Raw genomic sequence first — 18,838 nt, 5'->3', positions numbered from 1 at the left:
GCACCCTCAGTGTAAGGGTCAGTTTATTTGGGAATGAGATGAGGAGAGAGCGATTAACTCTAAGGCCTCTGAGTCTTTAATATTCTCTGTCCCTGACGATTGTTGATGCACCCTCATTGAGTGCATTTCAGATTGGAAGACACAGATTGCTGGTTTCTCAGGGAGTCACGGGATATGTGGATTGCACAGGAAACTGGATATGAAATCTAAGTCTAGCTTTGATTGGATTGACTACTAGAACAGACTGAACATTTTAAACAGGCTGTATAGACCTCTCATTCTTTCTTCAGAGTTATCCCCCTTCCAATTGTTCAGTAATTATTACTTTTCTAACTTCCTACCGCTCTGCTGAATTCCCCTTCTCTCATAACACATGAGCTAACCTTTCCCTTCTCTCGGCAGATGTTGCATGACCTTATCAGATTCCTCTGAATGGCCTGTGTTTATTTCAGAGAGAATTATAACTCCCTATTCCTGTTTCTGTGAGAGAAAACATTCCCCAAAACGATTCCTTTAATTCTAATTGTTCACAGAGAAAGGAGGCATTGTTCTGTCCAAATGCATTACATGCTCATGAGTGCATCAATATACTGTGATGATTTTTAAAATAAAATATATTAAACATAATGAAATTCATGATGAAAACACGAGACCCAATTCGATCTGTAAGGGGCAGGAATTCAGTCATGCGAGGTGAAAGTGAGGACTGCAGATGCTGGAGATCAGTGTCAAGATTAGAGTAATGCAGGAAAAGCACAGCAGGTCAGGTAGCATCCGAGGAGCAGATGAGTCGACATTTCAGGCAAAACACCGATATCGGGAATGAGGCTGGGAGTGTCCATCGTGGACAGATAAATGGGAGGGAGTGGGGCTGAGGAGAAGGGAGCGGAGAGCGCAATTGATGGATGGAGGTGGGGGTAAAGGTGATTGGTTGGAGAGGATGGTGGAGCGGATAGGTTGGAAGGAAGATTGGCAGGTAGGACAGGCCATGAGGATGGTGCCGAGCTGGCAGGATGGAACTGGGATAAGGTGGTCGGAGGAGGAAATCAGGCAAATGGTAAAGGCCACATTGATGCCCTGGGGTTGGAGGTTCCTGAGGAGGAAGATCAGGCGTTCTTCCAAAAGGCGGCGGGTGGTGAGTGAGTGGTGATAGAGAAGTTCCAGGTCCTGCATGTCCTCGGCAGATTCGGAAGGGGAATTCAATTCTCCCTCCGCCAGTTGTTGTTTTGTATGTTGCTCCTGATCCATCAAAACGCAGATCTGTGTGAATGCACAAACAACCTCTCTCTATACATTTCACTCAAAATAATGTCAATGACAGGACGGATTAAAACAAAATGCAAACTGTGTTGAATGCTGGATGTAGGGAATCACGTTACTGTAGAGGCTTTACAGCACTGAGATCAGGCTTTCGGCCCATCATTCACAAACCAGTCTGCACTCCCTCTTGAAACTTCTCCAATTACCCAGATCCCTGTCTGATTGAAGACTGTCTGGGTGGAGTTTGCACATTCTCCCTGTGTCTGCGTGAGTTTCCTCCGGGTGCTCCAGTTTCGTCGCACAGTCCAAAGATGCGCAGGTTAGGCTGGAGTTGCAACGCTCAATAGTCAGTAGTGTCCAGGTGAGTGTTGGTTATATGGTTAGCCATGAGAAATGCGGGGTTACAGGAATAGCGTAGAGGGTGAGACTTGGTGGGATGCTTGATGAGCCGAATAGCCTGTTTCTACACTGTAAGAATTTTATGATCCTATGCTCCATCCCATCTTTATCTGTGGATGAAAAGGACTATCACCTGATCAAATATCCCCTTCAATGGGTCAACGTTTGTTTTCTATCTGACAAAGAACTGCAGATGTTGCAGATCTGAGAGACAGCTCAAAAATTGCTGGGAAACTCAGCAGGTCCGTCAGTTTTTGTGGGGAGTGAACCTTTTGGATCCAGTGATTGTTCTTAAGAGCTGAAGGCTTCTGATCTGGTGTTTTCAGACCTGTTGACGTTTTACAAGCAATTTCTTGTTTTGCTTTCAGCCCCAGTTCAGTTGGTGACTATCATGGCCTTGTTGTGTGTGTTTGGGAAAAGGGACAATTGAGCTGCTAGAGCGGTGGTGGTGTAGTGGTGAGCATAGCTGCCTTCCAAGCAGTTGATCTGGGTTCGATTCCCGGCCATCGCAGTGTTGTGGCTTTTCCTGTGGTTTTGCAAGGAAAGGTCTTGAGCACCAACGTTGCATTCTGTGGCGAAATGGATTTGTCAGGTTGCTTTCGGGTTTTCATGGCGATGGTTCCTGTTAATTGCCGTGACAATCCGGGCACCGTTGCTCGAAAGCTTTCCTCTCTGCTGCCCATTGCTTATTTGAATATTGTTCGCAACATAAGGTTCGTTTTGTTTTGTTGGAAAAGTGAGAGATTGCTATCGTCAGAAACCTTAAATAATTACAGAAGACGCTAGAAATTCGGAACAGATTCAACAGCTTCTATCGTGGACAGGAAGGAGGTTCAAATGCGTCAAATTTCTTCAAGGTTAAAATACATTCGCACCTCAAAACCATTTGGAAGCTTAAGAATTACAAACATCACATTATAACTTTTCCTCATCCGTTCAAGTTTCACAATATCATTCCGGTAGCAGGAAGGCCAGATTTGTGTGGTTTATGCAATGTTATGATATTCGAACATTGGCTGTTTCGTAGTTAAATGATGTTTCATTTCGTTCAGTTTTCCAATAGAGTTGGGTTAGTCCACACTTTGTTTTTTGGTTTGTGTTACAACGATAGTGCGAAGTAAATTATGTTTCGGTTCAAGCCTGGAAGTTTCACCAATTGAATTGCATTGCCGTACATTTGCCTTCAGGAGAAAAGAAAAAGGGACTGAGACCATCTTTTTAACTCATAGGTGTTTGATCTGGTTCAAAACCTCCTCAATTTCGGTCAATAAATGTTCCTACAGTCCGCAACAATGATTTTCACAGATTCGAGGAGGATACATAGACATCGTTATTCATTGTTATTACCTCGGACATGAGACGTTTGGGAATGATATTTCTCAGATCATTGCTCAGCCAAGGTTAAAGGTCTGGACTCCGGCAAAATTGGGAACAATGCATTTTCCAGGAGACTGAGAGGTTATTAACAGAGCGGGAGGTGGAGAGTCGGTAGCAGAACTACAGGGACAGTCCTCTCTGATCGCTGACCCTTCAACGTCAGTATATCCAGTGCCAGGAATGACTGCCATTGGTCAGAATGACAAAATGTTGTTATGGAAAATGAACAGCGTGAAAGTAAGGGAAGGTTTATAGCATGAAAGCAAGGGAAGGCTAAAAGCATGAACCCCACTGGCGATCTGTTGCAAGGGGTCTGTAGAATGCAGGATGAGATAAGAATAGTGGGATTCTCTTACACCAAATAGCAAAGAAAGGTTGACGCTGAAAGGTCTCGACGGTGAGATTAGATTACAGTTAATAAAGTTAGGCTTCCTGTTAAGTATCATTATGACTCGATTGGGAACATAAATATTTGGGACATTGCATTAAATATCTAAATAATATTTAATAGAGTCAGCCTGATTCAGATTATTGACGATAAATAACTAATTATGGCATTGGGAAATTATGAAGTAGGGTCTGGAATGAAAGACCATTGTTGCGAAAGTTTGACATTAAATATCAAACCATCACATGAGAATAACGTTAAGTAGAATGAACAATTAAAGAGATGATGGGAACTAAGATCACACTTTTATTGTGTAGCGAGTGTGAGGTACTTTGATTAATATATTTAGACATGCTGATAAGCAAGCAAAGCATGGCAAAAAATTATAAAAAACCATGGACAATGAAGTTCGAGAGCATTCGAGAATCTGCTTTCTCGGTGTCACGGTTTTTCGTTTGCAAATAACAGACCGACTTCATGAAGAACTCTCTACGTCTCCTGGTGATTCTCTATACTTTTTCCACGACAAAACTCAGCAGGTCTGGCAGCATCCATGCAGAGAGAATCGTGGACAATATTTTACAATTTCATCAGAACTCAATAATCTCCCACAGGTACTGCCAAACCAGATAGTTTTGTCAGCAGTTTCTGATTTTGTTTCTGATTCCCAGAGGCAACAGTTCATTACATTAACCTTTAAACCATTGCAGAAAGTTCTTTGCGTTTCTTCACACGGAAATTTTCCTTTTGAGGAACATTTTCCTGCCCCCATTAGAAACAAGAAACACTGCAGCAGAGAAAACAGATGCTTTAACAACAACGATCGCTGTCGCCTTTGGAGATCTTGAACCACCAGCCTTTCATTTAATAGTCGAATACGCTGAAACGTCCAACCTAAAACCTTGCCCGAACATCTAAAGCAGGCTGTGACAGACTTCAGTCTGTCCTTCCCAGACCGAGAAGTGTCCTCTTACCAGTTTTATTTTTCCAAAATAAAGTCTGGAACATTCATTGTGGAGGCATGGGAACAGTCTTATCCCATCCACGACAGACACACCCATGTCACTGAGCACCAACTCTCCTCCAACTGGGACCATCTCCCTTCGAGCCTCCTAGTCCCTTGTGTGGTCCCGAGTTTTTTCATTGTCCCGGATTCAAGATGATGTATGTATTTGACATGTAGAGGAACGAGAATTATTTCAATGTCTTAGATCAGTTCATGTCCCGAGAACATCAAAGTTAATGGTCTGTCCTCTTAAAGAAGGGGAAGCTGCCTTGACTGTCTCTGCTCATTTGGGCAGTTCACCCTTCTCCATTCTCCTTGGATTTCTCTTCTCACAGAGTTTCTGAAGATACACAATGTTGGAAACTGGGTTAAATGGTTTGCCTCTTTAAAATTTTTTCCACCTGTCAATTGAAAATATTTTCCTAAAATCTCTTTAACACTCCTCTGCTTTGCACCATGTCCAGGGTCGAGATGTCCTGGCATTTGGAGAGATTCCTGAGGTTTTCTTTGCAACCAAGACAGTTAACTGAAGATGGTAAAAACAATGACTGCAGATGCTGGAAACAGATTCTGGATTAGTGGTGCAGGAAGAGCACAGCAGTTCAGGCAGCTTCCAAGGAACTTCGAAATCGACGTTTCGGGCAAAAGTCTTTCATCAGGAATAAAGGCAGTGAGCCTGAAGTGCAGAGAGATAAGCTAGAGGAGGGTGGGTGTGGGGAGAAAGTGGCATAGAGTACAATGGGTAAGTGGGGGAGGGGATGAAGGTGATAGGTCAGGGAGGAGAGGGTGGAGTGGATAGGTGGAAAAGGAGATAGGCAGGTAGGACAAGTCCAGACAAGTCATGGCGACAGTGCGGAGCTGGAAGTTTAGAACTAGAGTGAGGTGAGGGAAGGGGAAATGAGGAAACTGTTGAAGTCCACATTGATGCCCTGGGGTTGAAGTGTTCCAAGGCGGAAGATGAGGCGTTCTTCCTCCAGGCGTCTGGTGGTGAGGGAGCAGCGGTGAAGGAGGCCCGGGACCTCCATGTCCTCGGCAGAGTGGGAGGGGGAGTTGAAATGTTGGGCCACGGGGCGGTGTGGTTGATTGGTGCGGGTGTCCCAGAGATGTTCCATAAAGCGCTCTGCTATGAGGCGCTCAGTCTCCCAAATGTAGAGGAGACCACATCGGGAGCAACGCATACAATAAATGATATTAGTGGATGTGCAAGTAAAACTTTGATGCATGTGGAAGCCTCCTTTAGGGCCTTGGATAGAGGTGAGGGAGGAGGTGTGGGCGCAGGTTTTACAGTTCCTGCGGTGGCAGGGGAAAGTGCCAGGATGAGAGGGTGGGTTGTATGGGGGCGTGGACCTGACCAGGTAGTCATGGAGGGAACGGTCTTTGCGGACGGCGGAACGGGGTGGGGAGGGAAATATATCCCTGGTGGTGGGGTCTGTTTGGAGGTGGGAGAAATGTCGGCGGATGATTTGGTTTATGTGAAGGTTGGTAATGTGAAAGGTGAGCACCAGGGGCGTTCTGTCCTTGTTACGGTTGGAGGGGTGGGGTCTAAGGGTGGAGGTGCGGGATGTGGACGAGATGCGTTGGAGGGCATCTTTAACCACGTGGGAAGGGAAATTGCGGTCTCTAAAGAAGGAGGCCATCTGGTGTGTTCTGTGGTGGAACTGGCCCTCCTGGGAGCAGATCCGGCCGAGGCGGAGGAATTGGGAATACGGGATGGCATTTTTGCAAGAGGTAGGGTGGGAAGAGGTGTAATCCAGGTAGCTGTGGGAGTCGGTGGGTTTGTAAAAAATGTCAGGGTCAAGTCGGTCATCATTAATGGAGATGGAGAGGTTTTGTTCTGCAGCTGTTTATCTTGATGCGGGAGGGAGCGGTTGGGATTGGCACATTGACGAGCAGGAGAAAGTATTGTCACTGAACAGGCTCAGTGTCCAGAGGACTGTGATTGAAGGAATTTAATAAAATGCAGCACTTATACACAGTAAATTCACAGAATACTGCAGAAAACCGACGGATCTAGCTGTACTTGTGGAAAGAGAAACAGAGATAACATTTTGAGAGTGATATATTTGTGATCAAGCACTCGACTTTCTAGCGCACCACACTGCCAGCGAAATTACAGTCAATGAAGTGTTTTTGACGAAGATTAAAGTCTGTTTGTTCATTCAAAAGTCAAAAAAAGACAATGCTGAAAACTCTCAGAGCTGGCACTGGACAGTGCAGACCCACCTTGAGGGTTTTTTCTGCTCTGATATTCACCTGGGATAATGTGGCACCAGAAGGCCTCCTCACAGTGGAAGGGGCCAATTATGTAAGACTTAGGTGTGGAGGATATTTTCTCTTTCAGAGGGTAGCAAATCTGTGAAGTTGTTTGCAACAGAGGGTTGTCAAGGCTGCATACATGCAAGGCTGAGAAAGATAGACATTTGGTCACTTCGGGAAACGAGGGCCACAGAGATGAGGCCGACAGGGGATTTGAGGATTAACCAAATCAGCCGTGATCTCATTGAAACTTGTCGCTGACTTGATGGGTTAAATTGCTTCCATCTGCTCGAATGTCTTTGTTGTCATTTCGAAAATGTGAACCACCATTGCAAATTAAGAACAGCAGAAAGTTTAGAAGAGAAGATTACAGTCACACTGAGTCAACATCATTTTTGAAAGGAAAAACATACAATGACAATCTGACAGATTTCTTTGGTAGCATGACCTGCAGACTTGGTGCAGGCCGATGCTCAGTAAAGTTCATTTGAATTTTAGCAAGCAATCAATAAGGGGCTATATAAAAGTCTGTTGCACAAGATAGGAGTTCTCGGTGTTGGGTCATAAAGCAGCATTGTCTGTCCATTGTCTATTTAACAGAAATCACCGAATCAAGATTAATGAGCAGTTTTCAAGTTGGAAAGATATATTTAGTGAAATCCAAACTGGTTAGTCATCGGATTTAATGTTTTATCTGACCGAATGACTTGGAGGAAGTGGCAGAGTGAAATGCTGCGATACGCAATAGGTGGGTGAGAATATTGTGATAAGGATGTGGAATTTTGCAAACAGGTATCGATAGTATGAGTGAGTGGAGAAGTCTTGGCAGATGCAGTTTCATGTAGGGGCACTTTTATCTGTTAATATTTTCACAACTCTCCATTCAATTTGCAATGTTGCAATCCCACACAAGAGCGCATTCGCTCGCTGTTGGAGATTTTGTTGACACATTGTTACCACTGTTTTTGATCATGTGTTGGTTTCTGAGTGAAAATTGTTTCCACTGTACCAGAGGTGCCAGAGACACGTTTATCAGTTCAGCCGAATATACGATAAACAATGTCCCTTTCAAAACGTGAGGTTCCATTCCAACCATGCACCAACCAAAATATCCAGAGCCGTGGAATGCGAACGGCCACAAGCTCGGGGGATTGAGAGTGACTGCTCCATGTCAAATAGTGCTGAAACAAAAGTAACTGATTTAGAATGCTCTGAATGAAACCGAACGGTACTCTCCCTAAACTTTTCCCAATTCACTCGAAAAATGATGCTGTTGCGTGCACGTGGGTTTACGTAATGAACAGTTTATTGTCAGTAACAGGGGTGGGGTGGGGCAGGATAGTGAGGTTTTCGCGTGGCTGAGATGTGATCTAGTCGAACGGGGAATTCAAACGCCCACAGAACAGAGAGCTGGTTGATCCAGGAACTCAGTCCCATCTTCTGTTCCCAACCCAATTCTCCAGCCTTCTGTCTGTGACACTAAGCTCCCCTGAATTCCTGATCCAGTCTATTTCCCAGAATGGGTCTGAATCCGCCCCAAACTTCTCCACATCTGCTGGCAGCTGATACACTGCGTCTGTGTGTGATCGAACACAGTTTCAGTCCCACACAGCAAACCCCGTCTGTTCGGAGCAAAGCAATACCTGCTGCGGGACAGATATACGGGTCTCTGGCCCCAAATGTTTTTCTGCGAGGGTGTAGATAGCTCCTTCACCACTCACGGCAAGGACTGGTGCTTCAAAATGTGGGGAGAAAGAAAATAGACACAAAGGTTTGGACAGGTTAGTTCAAGGGTTATTGTCAGCATCAGTGGAGTCCCTGCTTCAGAGTCTGAGTTTGAATCGCACAGACCTGGATCCAATTCGCATTCAGGAAATAAAGATTTATTTCTCTTCTTTTGGTTTATCTGAATGAAAACTATTTCCTGCTTCCACACAGCGCACAGACGCGGATCTGCCAGAATCAATCCAACGAGAAGGATAATTGATTGCATCCAACTGGAAGGATCATTGCGGCAGATACACGAGACACCTGTCACCGCAAATCGCCTCTAAGAATCTCGCCTTTCTCAGCTGAAACTATATCACTGTTCCTTCAACGTCGTTTGTTATAATTCTCGGAACTCCCTCCCGACCGACATCATGGATGCATCTCTGTGCTGAGTACTTCCACGATTCTGTAAAGTAACTTACTATCGCAAGCTCTGGAGTAATTATGGATGGGCAGTGCAGCTGATCCCAAAGATTGACGTGCATACTCCAGAAATTCGTTTCAAACGGCTGCAATTTCGAAGTAGAAACACGGAAGTATTCGGGAAAAAGTGAGAAGTTTCGAAGGGGGAGTCGGATAAACTGAAAGTCAATGATGACTGGGAGACGTGAGGCAAGAATTGAGTTTGATGCTGTTGATGCAAGGCGCAATGTCAGTGCTAATGGGTTAGCCCTTACTACCCACTGTTAACACCGACTCACACACCACTCCTGGTAAATTCACCACAATTACCCTGATCTTTTGGTATGAGATTCCCTCTGTGCATATTCACGCGTGTTATCGGCCCCGAGAGGATGAACGCATCCTTTTTATCCTGTCAGATTACAGAGGGGAAGGCAATAGTTTGAAAGCAAAGCAAGAAGAGATTTCCTCTTTCGGTGCATTTCCACTGAAGGAAGACCAGCTGTGAACTGTTCTTTCCTGCATAAGCACAGGTTGATATATATTCTCATCGAGCAGCTTTACTACTGCAAGGAAGTCTGAGTTACTGTGATCAAATAGTTAATTAAATGCACATATGGATTTGAAGAACACCGTATGTGGCTTTGTCAGTTAAAGCATCTGGTAATAACCAGGCGAGTATGGTGTGAAATGCTCTCAAATGTTCCGTACATTGAAAGTTCATTACATAAACTTATTGTAAAAGCCGTATTGTTGATCCAATATCGCGAAAGTGACGGCTCAGCATGCGTCTTGTGTTTGAGCTCAGCCCGTTGTTATTTGGTGATACCAAGCCCTGCCGCCTGCTGTGGACCCATTAGTCAATGTTCTATCCTGCTCATCTAACGCCGAGATTCTTTACTCTGTTCAACAATGATTTCTCCATCTATTCTACTTTTAGTCTCTCGCTGTCAGAGCAAGTCTTTTTTTAAAATAATGAAGTGAGACAGGAGACACTGCAGACTTGCCAGGAAATGTTGTGGTAATAACGCATCCATTTCGAGATGACAGCTCTCATTGTCTGCTGTCACCATTCATTAATTTTAGGCAAACTGCAATGACGTCATTGAAATCCTATAATTGGAGAGAAACTGCTTTTCTTCTGGTCGGTTATGAATTCTAATTACAATTGTAAATGATCATAGTTTGAGGGAAGAAATGTCACCTGACTTCAGACCTAAGTGACAGAGATATTACCTGGAGATTGTGAGCCCAGTTCTACACACTCTGGCGGCGTGGGGGGCTGGCGGGTTGGGAGGGAGGCGGAGAAAGCCACCGAATTTCAGACTTTTCCAAGAGTAGGAATAGAAATTGAGGGATATTGACAGACAGAGAGTGGGAGAATGTAGAAGAGAGTGAGATGGTACAGAGAGACAACGGGAGACAAATAAATAAGCATACGAAGGTATACACTGAAAACAGAAGCTCTCCATTCAACGTTGTTGCTCATGGACAGAAAGGACAAGATAAAGGTAATGAGTAAGGCCAGCCTTTCACCAACTTAGGAGAACAGCAACAGCATTACAGCCGACATGACATTTTTCATTTTACAGATGACGTTTGTCAGCTAATGAGAGATTCTGATATGTATGCTGATTCGTGAATTGAAAATGGCAATTACCCAGGAATTAAAACAATAAAATGCACAAGTAACCTGATTCTGTCGATATGAAACAGTAAATCTCTTTGTCTCCACGGGTGCTGTCAGGCCGGCTGAATTTGTCTGTCAATTCCTGTTCTGGATTCAGATTTCCAGGATTCGCACTTACTTGTTTTACGCCAGTCTGAATCGTGTTTGTGACAAAACTCCATCAATTGCCAGCACCATACAACATTCCCTGCTTTGGGAAGGCTGTCAACAGGATAACCCGTCAGAGGAAATCTCCCATTGCCACAGCAGTAAGAGTACTGAATCCTTACCACTAGACTTCCAGGGAAATTGAATATGGTGCTGTATGTTTCCATAATGAATCCCCTTTTATTTTTTCATTTGTGATCATTTTAGCTGCACATCAATTTCCTTCTTTCTTCCATTCCTTTCAGCGTGGAAAAGGCCTTTCCGCCTATCTGCAGTGCGGGAGACCGGATATTTATCTACTCTCGTCCCAGTTTCCAGCATGAGGCACTTAACCTTGCATGTTCTGATGTTTCCAGGGTAAATTTCAATGAGATACTCCCTGTGCTTTAAATGACACAATCATAGGACTGAACTTTGACGTGGTCACACTGTATGGTAATTGCCCTGAGGAAATCATCCTCATTTTCGTCCACACAGGTGGACAGACAGATAAATTTCCGAGAGCAGGAGAGATGTCAGGATGAGACCAGTTTAACGTGCTTCACATCCGCCAGTTTCTCCGACCATCTCACCGCAGCATGTCAAAGATTTCTGCAGCACAGAAAATGCACTTCAGCTGAACAAGTTTGCACCAGTCGAACACAAGTCCCTGACTGTTCTCGTCTCATTTTCCAACAGTTGGCTCACAGTTTCAAACGCAGTTGGTGGTAGAAGTGTACACCTCAATGCGTCTCAAATTTCTGTAGAAATTTCTGCTTGCTGCACCCTGACAGGCAGTGGGTTGCAGATTCCGACCATGCCCAATTTGCCCATTTTTGTTGTTAAGCTGACTCTTCCAGTCGAAGTCAGGGAGTAATTTCCCTTCGCAATTATTGGCATTTCTCCATCACCATCAGTAGGATTCGAGGCTGCATGGTGAAAGCCATATGAATTTCAATTCTATTGCCTTAACCACTCATCCAGGACGACAGGACGACACTGTGCAATTCACTTCCCATGTCTCTTACCTTGTGGAGATGAGGAAGAGTAAATCATTATTGGGTTTGTTTGAATCCAATCATTTCACAGCTTCCAAACATTTAAAATTTCGGTGCATGGTGAGGCTGGCTGCATCATCCTGATGGATGGAATGGGCATTTAGTCAAAATAAAAACAGAACTTGCAAGAAAACCTCAGCAGGTCTAGCAGCATTTCTAGAGGGACATTAATAGGCAATGTTTCAGAACGTCGTCAGTGCTGTGTTTTCTCCCACAGGTACTACCAAATTGGCTCGTTTCTGCAGCAGTTTCTTTTTGGTTTCAGATTCCCACAAGTCACAGTTCTTGACATTAATCTTGACAGCAATGCGGAAATGTCATTGTGGTTAGTCACACGATAGTGTTTTCAATTTGGAGAATATCTTTTGATCTCATTAGAAATTGAAACAGTGCAGCAAAGCAAACAGATGCATTAAGGGCAGCAATCTCAGTCGCCCGGGGGGCTCTTGAATCAGCTATCTTTCATGCGCTGACAGTGCAATCCAGCACATCACACGATCCTCCAAAGTAGGCGGTTACTGAATCTCAACTTCAGTCTGCCCTTCCCAGAATGACAACTGTCCTCTATCAGATGTATTTTTTTCAAAATAAAGCCTGGGACGCTCATTATGGAGACATAGGAACAGTCTGATCCCACTCACTGCAGGCATACCCATGTCACTGGGAAGTCTCTCACACAACCAGGACAGTCTGGGTTCCAGACTCTCAGTGTTTGTCTGGCCCGAGCTTTTTCAATATCCTGGAGTCCTCATATACAAAAACGAGAAATCTTTCAATGTCTCAGATCAGTTCATGTCCCGACAACATCAGAGTTAATGTCCCGTCCCCTTAAAGAGGGGGAAGCTGTCTTGACAGTTTCTGCTCAGTCCGACAGTTCACCCTTGCTCATTCCCCTCCGATGCCACTTCGCAAAAAGTTTCTGAAGATCCACAAAGCTGGAAACTGGTTTCCATGTTTTGCCTCCTTAACATTGTTCCGCTCTCAAATGTCAATATTTCTCCAAAATCTCTTCACTATCCTCTGTCTTGCACCATGTCCGGGGGTGAGAATTGCCTTTATGAGGAGAGAGTCCAGAGGCTGGTAAGTTTCACGTTGGAGCGAAGAAGGTGAACCAGAGATTTCCTGAGGATGTTTATAATGGTGTGGGAGGGAGCGGTGGGGATGGGCGCTTTGACGAAAAGGAAGAAAACTTGCCACCGTCCAGGGTCAGTACATAGAGGACTGTGATTAACGGAATCGAATGTAAAGTTGCACTTTTGCACAGTACATTCAGACGATACTGCAGAAACTCGATGCGTCCAGCAGTATCCGTGGGAAGAGAAACGGTCAAGGTTTTGATCGTGGCACAGTTCTGATTAAGAACTCGAGGTTACAAAATCAAATCGAACAACTGGCATGGTTTGTTGAGATTGTTCTTTTTTCAAGTTTGAGCTCGAAATCGTCCTTTCGGAAATCATTGAAAACGTAGTCGGCAGAATTCGAAACTGCGTGGGGATTCCCAATGGATATCTAACCCATCACCTTTCCCACTCGGACACGACTACACATTTACCTCCCGTGCTTAATACATCTTATGAAATGAATGGTTCCAACCTTAAACACCAGTATTTGGCTTGCCCTGTCCGCAGCCTGACCCCAGTATTCGCTGTCCCCCTCTCTTGGTTCAGAACGGAATAGGATGCTGGGAAATCCAGTTGAATTACACGCGTTGATGAGAGCTGATTGTGGCTCAGCAACTAGCACTGCTGCCTCGCATCACCATGGTCCCAAGTTTGCTTCCAACGTCGGGCCACTGTCTGTGTGATGTTTGCACATTCTCCCCCTGTCTGCGTGGGTTTCTTTCCACAGTCCAAACATATGTTCGTCAGGTGAATTTGCCGTTGTAAATTGCCCATAGTGTTTGGTACATTACTCACAGGGAAATGAGTCTGGGTGTATTAATCTTCAGAGAGTCAGTGTGGACTGGTAGGGACGAAGGGGGGCGCACTGGAGGGAATTTAATCCATTCAAGTGAATCAGAAGAATCCATTTTCATGTGCAGAGAGATTAATAAACATAGCAATGGATCGAGAAAATAAAAACGTTGTTGTATTGGTCCAGTGCATTCATCGCCAGCTGAGTTACTGAGGGTTACCTCAGATTACAACAGGATCTGTACCAGATGGATCAATTGGCTGAGAAGTGGCAGCAGGAATTTAATTGAGATAAATGCGAGGTGCTGTATTTTGGGAAAGCAAACCTTAGAAGGACTTATGCCATTAATGGTAAGATCCTTGGGAGTGTTGCTGAACAAGGAGACCTTCGAATGCAGGTTCGTAGCTCCTTGAAAGTGGAGTCGCAGGTAGGTAGAATAGTGAACAAGGCGTCTGGTCTGCTTTCCTTTATTGGTCAGAGTCCTGAGTACAGGTGTTGGGAGGTCATGTTAGCGGCTGTACAGGGCATTGTTTAAGCCAATGTTGGAATATTGCGTGCAATTTTGTTCACCTTCCTATCGGAAAGATGTTGTGAATAGATTTCAGAATAGATTTACAAGGATGTTACGAGGGTTGGAGGATCTGAGCTGCAGGGAGAGGCTGATCAGGCTGGGGCTATTTTCACTGCTGCGTCGGAGGCTGAGGGGTGACCTTCGTGAGGTTTACAAAATTATGAGGGGCATGGATAGGATTAATAGACAAAGTCTTTTTCCTGGGGTCGGGGAGTCCAGAACTAGAGGGCATAGGTTTAGGGTTGGAGGTGAAAGATATAAAAGAGACCTATGGAGCAATGTTTTCACGCAGAGGGTGGTACGTGTATGGAATGAGCTGCCAGAGGATGTGGTGGAGGCCGGTACAATTGCAACATTTAAGAGGCATTTTGATGGGCAAATGAAGGGAAAGGGTTTGGAGGGAAATGGGCTGGGTCCTGGCAGGTGTGACTAGATTGGGTTGGGATATCTGGTCGGCATAGACGGGTTGGACCGAAGTGTCTGTTTCCATGTTGTGCATCTCTATGACTCTATGATTCTACGTGATCTTGAAGAAGATTCGCTTTTGGCAAATCTAATGTGCAATTCATGTCTGTTTGTGTCATCTGAGGTTAAGATATGAAAATGTTTCAAAGACTCACAGCTGGCTCTGCAGAGTGAAGACCGATCTTCCGGTGTTTTTTCTGCTCTGATTTACACCTGGGAAGATGTGGGACCAGTGGGCCTTATCACAGCGGATGGGGTCAAACATGTAAGACTGATGTGAGGAAAATATTCTCTCTTTCGGAGGATAGCAAGTCTGTGGAAATGCATCCAACAGAGGTCTGTCAAGAATGGGTACATTCAAGGCTGAGATAGACAGTTATTTAGTCAGTCCGCAATCAAGGGCCACGGAGATAAGGCTGAAAAGTAGAGTTGAGGATTATACAAATAAGCCGAGATATCATTGAAAGCTGTCGCTGACTTGATGGGCTAAATTGCTGCTATCTGCTCTAATGTCTTGTGTTCTCAAACCCCAACAATCGGAAGCGGAAAATATTGATTGAAACTAATTCAATTCTTAACACTCACAGGACCGCAGCGTTTCACATGAGCTTCAGCAGCGCTGAGAATGTCATCGAGAAAGGGGACGAAAAGGCTGGAAACCTTCTTCCCAGCTCCGCTGAAAATTCCAACAACAACTCCGAGGACCGGAGCTTCACATCTTTCTGCTCCAAAACTCTATGGTTTTCTGCCGCAGAGAATTGCACCCTCAACTCCCGCGTGCAAGGTGAGGATACCAAGTCCTACACTATCAAGGATGGGAGTTAGAGCGAGGGCAACACCGGTCACTGTCATATGGACAGCCACAAACACACTCTTTTCATATGGAAGTCCATTCCTTCACACTCTCTTCATTTTACCATCACCCCAGAGATTATTCTGATAAAACAGCTTTGCACTGCTTCTGTGACAAGGAGACCATTGATTTATAAAGGTCAGAAAGTCTGTCCACAATAGCCGAAATACTGCCTCAACAACACTCCACAACTCCTACACATGATTCATTTTGTAATGAAGGCTGACATTTCATTTCCTGTCCTGGTTAATGGATGCCCTGCATAAATTCTGTTCGTGATGTCTGACCAAGGACATTCCGGTCCTTTTTGGCAAAAGCACTTCCCAACCTCTCACCTTCTAATAAATACAATATGAAAAGGAATGTATAAGTTAACAAAAAAGAACAAAGGAAATTTACAGCCCAGGAACAGGCCCTTCGGCCTCCAAGTCTGAGCCGATCCAAATGTACTGTCTAAACCTGTCGGTCAATTCCTAAGCATCTGTATCCCTCTGCTCTCCATCTACCACATCTGTCCACAAGCATCTTAAATGAATCTACCATGCCTGCCTCTACCACCTCTGCTGGCAACGCCTTCCAAACGGCCACCACCCTCTGTGTGAAGTACTTGCCGCGTGTATCCCCCTTAATCTTTCCACCTCTCACCTTGAAAGCGTGACCTCTCGTTATTGAATCCTTCACCCTGGGAGAAAGCTTGTCTCTATCCACCCTGTCTATACCCTTCACGAATTTGTAAACCTCAATCAGGTCCCCCCTCAATCACCTTTTTATTAATGAAAATAAACCGAACCTACTCAACCTTTCTTCATAGTTAGCACCTTCCATCCTCGTAAACCTTCTCTGCACCCTCCAAAAGGCGTCCATATCCTTTTGATAATGTGGCGACCAGAACTGTATACAGAATTCTAAGTGCGGCTGAACCAATGTCTTGCACAATGTTAACATGACTTGCCAGCTCGTATACTCAATACGCCATCCAATGAAGGCAAGCAAACCATATGCCTTCTTGCCTACTCTATCCACCTGTGCAGCAACCTTCAGGGCACAATGGACCTGCACTCCCAGACCTCTCTGCCCAACAACTTTTCTCAAGGCTCTTCCGTTCATTGTATAATTCGCTCTAGAATTAGTCTTGCCTACATGCATTACCTCACATTTGTCTGGATTGAAAACCATCTGCCACTTTCCGCCCAAATCTCCAGTCCCTTAATATCCTCCTGCATTCTCTGACAGTCCCTTATGCTTTCTGCTACTCCAACAATCATCGTGTCATCTGCAATCTTGCTGATCATACCAACAGTGTCCTCTTCCAGATCATTTATTTATATTACAAACAACAGTTGCCCCAACACTGGCCCCTGTGGATCACCACTGGTCACCTTTCACCATTTCAAGAAACTCCCTTCAAATACTCCTCTCTGTCTCCTGTTTCTCAACCAGTTCTTTATCCACCTAGCTAGAATACCCTGCACACCATATGACTTCAATTTCTCCATTAGTCTACCATGGGGAATCTTATCAAACGCCTTACTAAAGTCCATGTATATGACATGTACAGCCCTTCTTTCGTCTGGCAAATTGCTCACTTCCTCAAAGAGCTCAATTAAGTTGGTAAGGCATGATCTCCCCTGCACAAAACGATTTTGCCTTACACTGTAAACCCATTATTTTCTAAATATAAGTAGATCCTATCCCTCAGTACCTTCTCCAGCAACTTTCCCACCACTGACGTCATGCACACTCGTCTTTGGTTACCCAGAATATTCCTACTACCCTTCTTGTACAGGGGGACAACATAAGCCACCCTCCAATCCTCCAGCACCTCACCTGTATTTAAGGATTCCACAAAGATATCTGTCAGGGCCCCAGCTATTTCCCCTCTCGCCTCCCTTAGCAACTTGGGATAGATCCCATCCGGTCCTGGGGATTTGTCCACCTTAATAACCACTAGCCTACCCAACACTTCTTCGCTACTTATGTCAGCATGATCAAGACTAATAAAACTTCTATCTCTAATCTCAGCATTCACCATGTTCCTCTCCTCAGTGAACACTGATGCAAAGGAATCAATCAGAATCTCACCCAGTCTCTCAGGTTCGACACACAGCCTTCCTTCGTTATCCTTTAGTGGACCAATCCTTTCTCTAGTTACCCTCTCGCTTCTTGTATAAGAATAAAATGCTTAGCGATTCTCCTTAATTCTGCTCGCTAAAGTTTTTTCATAACCCGTTTAAGCCTGCTTGATTCCTCGTTTAAGACTTGTTCTACTTTTCCGATATTCTTCCAGGGCCCGTTCTGTTCTTAGCTGCCTAGACCTTATGTATGCTCCCCTTTTCCTCTTGGCTAGTCGTAGAATTTCTCCTGTCATCCACGGTTCACGAATGTTGCACTTCCTATCCTTTGCCTTCAACGGGACATGCCTATCCTGCCCTATCCTTAACCTACCTTTCAAAGCATCCCACGTCTCAAATGTGGACTTCTCTTCAAATAGCTGTGTCCATTCCATATTTCCGAGCTTCTGCCAAATTTTGAAATAATTGTCTCAGTTGTCTCAGTTTAGTACTCTTCCCTGAGGACTACTCTCTTCCTTATCCATGAGTATTCTAAAACTTACAGAATTGTGGTCACTATTCCCAAAGAAATCCCCCACCGCAACTTCTACCACCTGTCCTGGCTTGTTCCCCAATACCAGGTCCAATATGACCCTTCCCTCGTCGGACTATTGACATACTGCAGTAGAAAACTCTCCTGGACATTTCTTACAAATTCCACCCCACCCAGACCTCTGACGCTAAGTATATCCCAGTCAATGTTGGGAAAATTAAAATCTCTCAACACCACTACCCTGTTGCCTCGACATATTTCCAAAATCTGTTTACCTATTTGTTCTTCTAACACATGCTCACAGTTGGGAGGCCTGTAATACAGCCCCAACAGTGTAACTGCACTCTTCTAATTTCTCTGCTCCACCATAATGCCTCACTAACCAAGACCTCCATAGTGTGCTCCTTTAGCACAGCCGTGATATCGTCCTTGACCAGCAATGCAACTCCACCCCTCCCTTTTACTTCCCTCCCTGTCCTGTCTGAAGCGTCTATATCCAGGGATGTTTAATTGCCAATCTTCATGCCCTTACTTCAACCAAGCCTCTGTGATTGCAATGACACGATACTCCCAGGCACCAATCCAAGCCCTAAGTTCATCTGCCTTTCACACTATACTCCTTGAATTAAAGTAGACGCATCTTAGGCTCCCAGTTTTTTTTTGTGCTCATCTACTCTCTGTCTACTCTTCCCTTTATGA

General features: G+C 44.7%; 1 non-coding gene across 1 annotated transcript; it reads left to right on the top strand.

The window, feature by feature from the left end:
• The first annotated feature begins 2,098 nt into the window (after nucleotides 1-2,098).
• trnag-ucc (transfer RNA glycine (anticodon UCC)) lies at nucleotides 2,099-2,170 on the top strand. Its single transcript has one exon. It is a non-coding gene; the product is annotated as a tRNA-Gly (tRNA).
• The last annotated feature ends 16,668 nt before the right edge of the window (nucleotides 2,171-18,838 follow it).

Source organism: Chiloscyllium plagiosum, unplaced genomic scaffold (assembly GCF_037043375.1).
Source record: "Chiloscyllium plagiosum isolate Xiang-an unplaced genomic scaffold, Cpla_swu_hap1 HiC_scaffold_51, whole genome shotgun sequence".
Taxonomy (NCBI): domain Eukaryota; kingdom Metazoa; phylum Chordata; class Chondrichthyes; order Orectolobiformes; family Hemiscylliidae; genus Chiloscyllium; species Chiloscyllium plagiosum.
The sequence above is the reverse complement of the archived record's forward strand: the minus strand, read 5'-3'. Positions and strand labels throughout refer to the sequence as shown.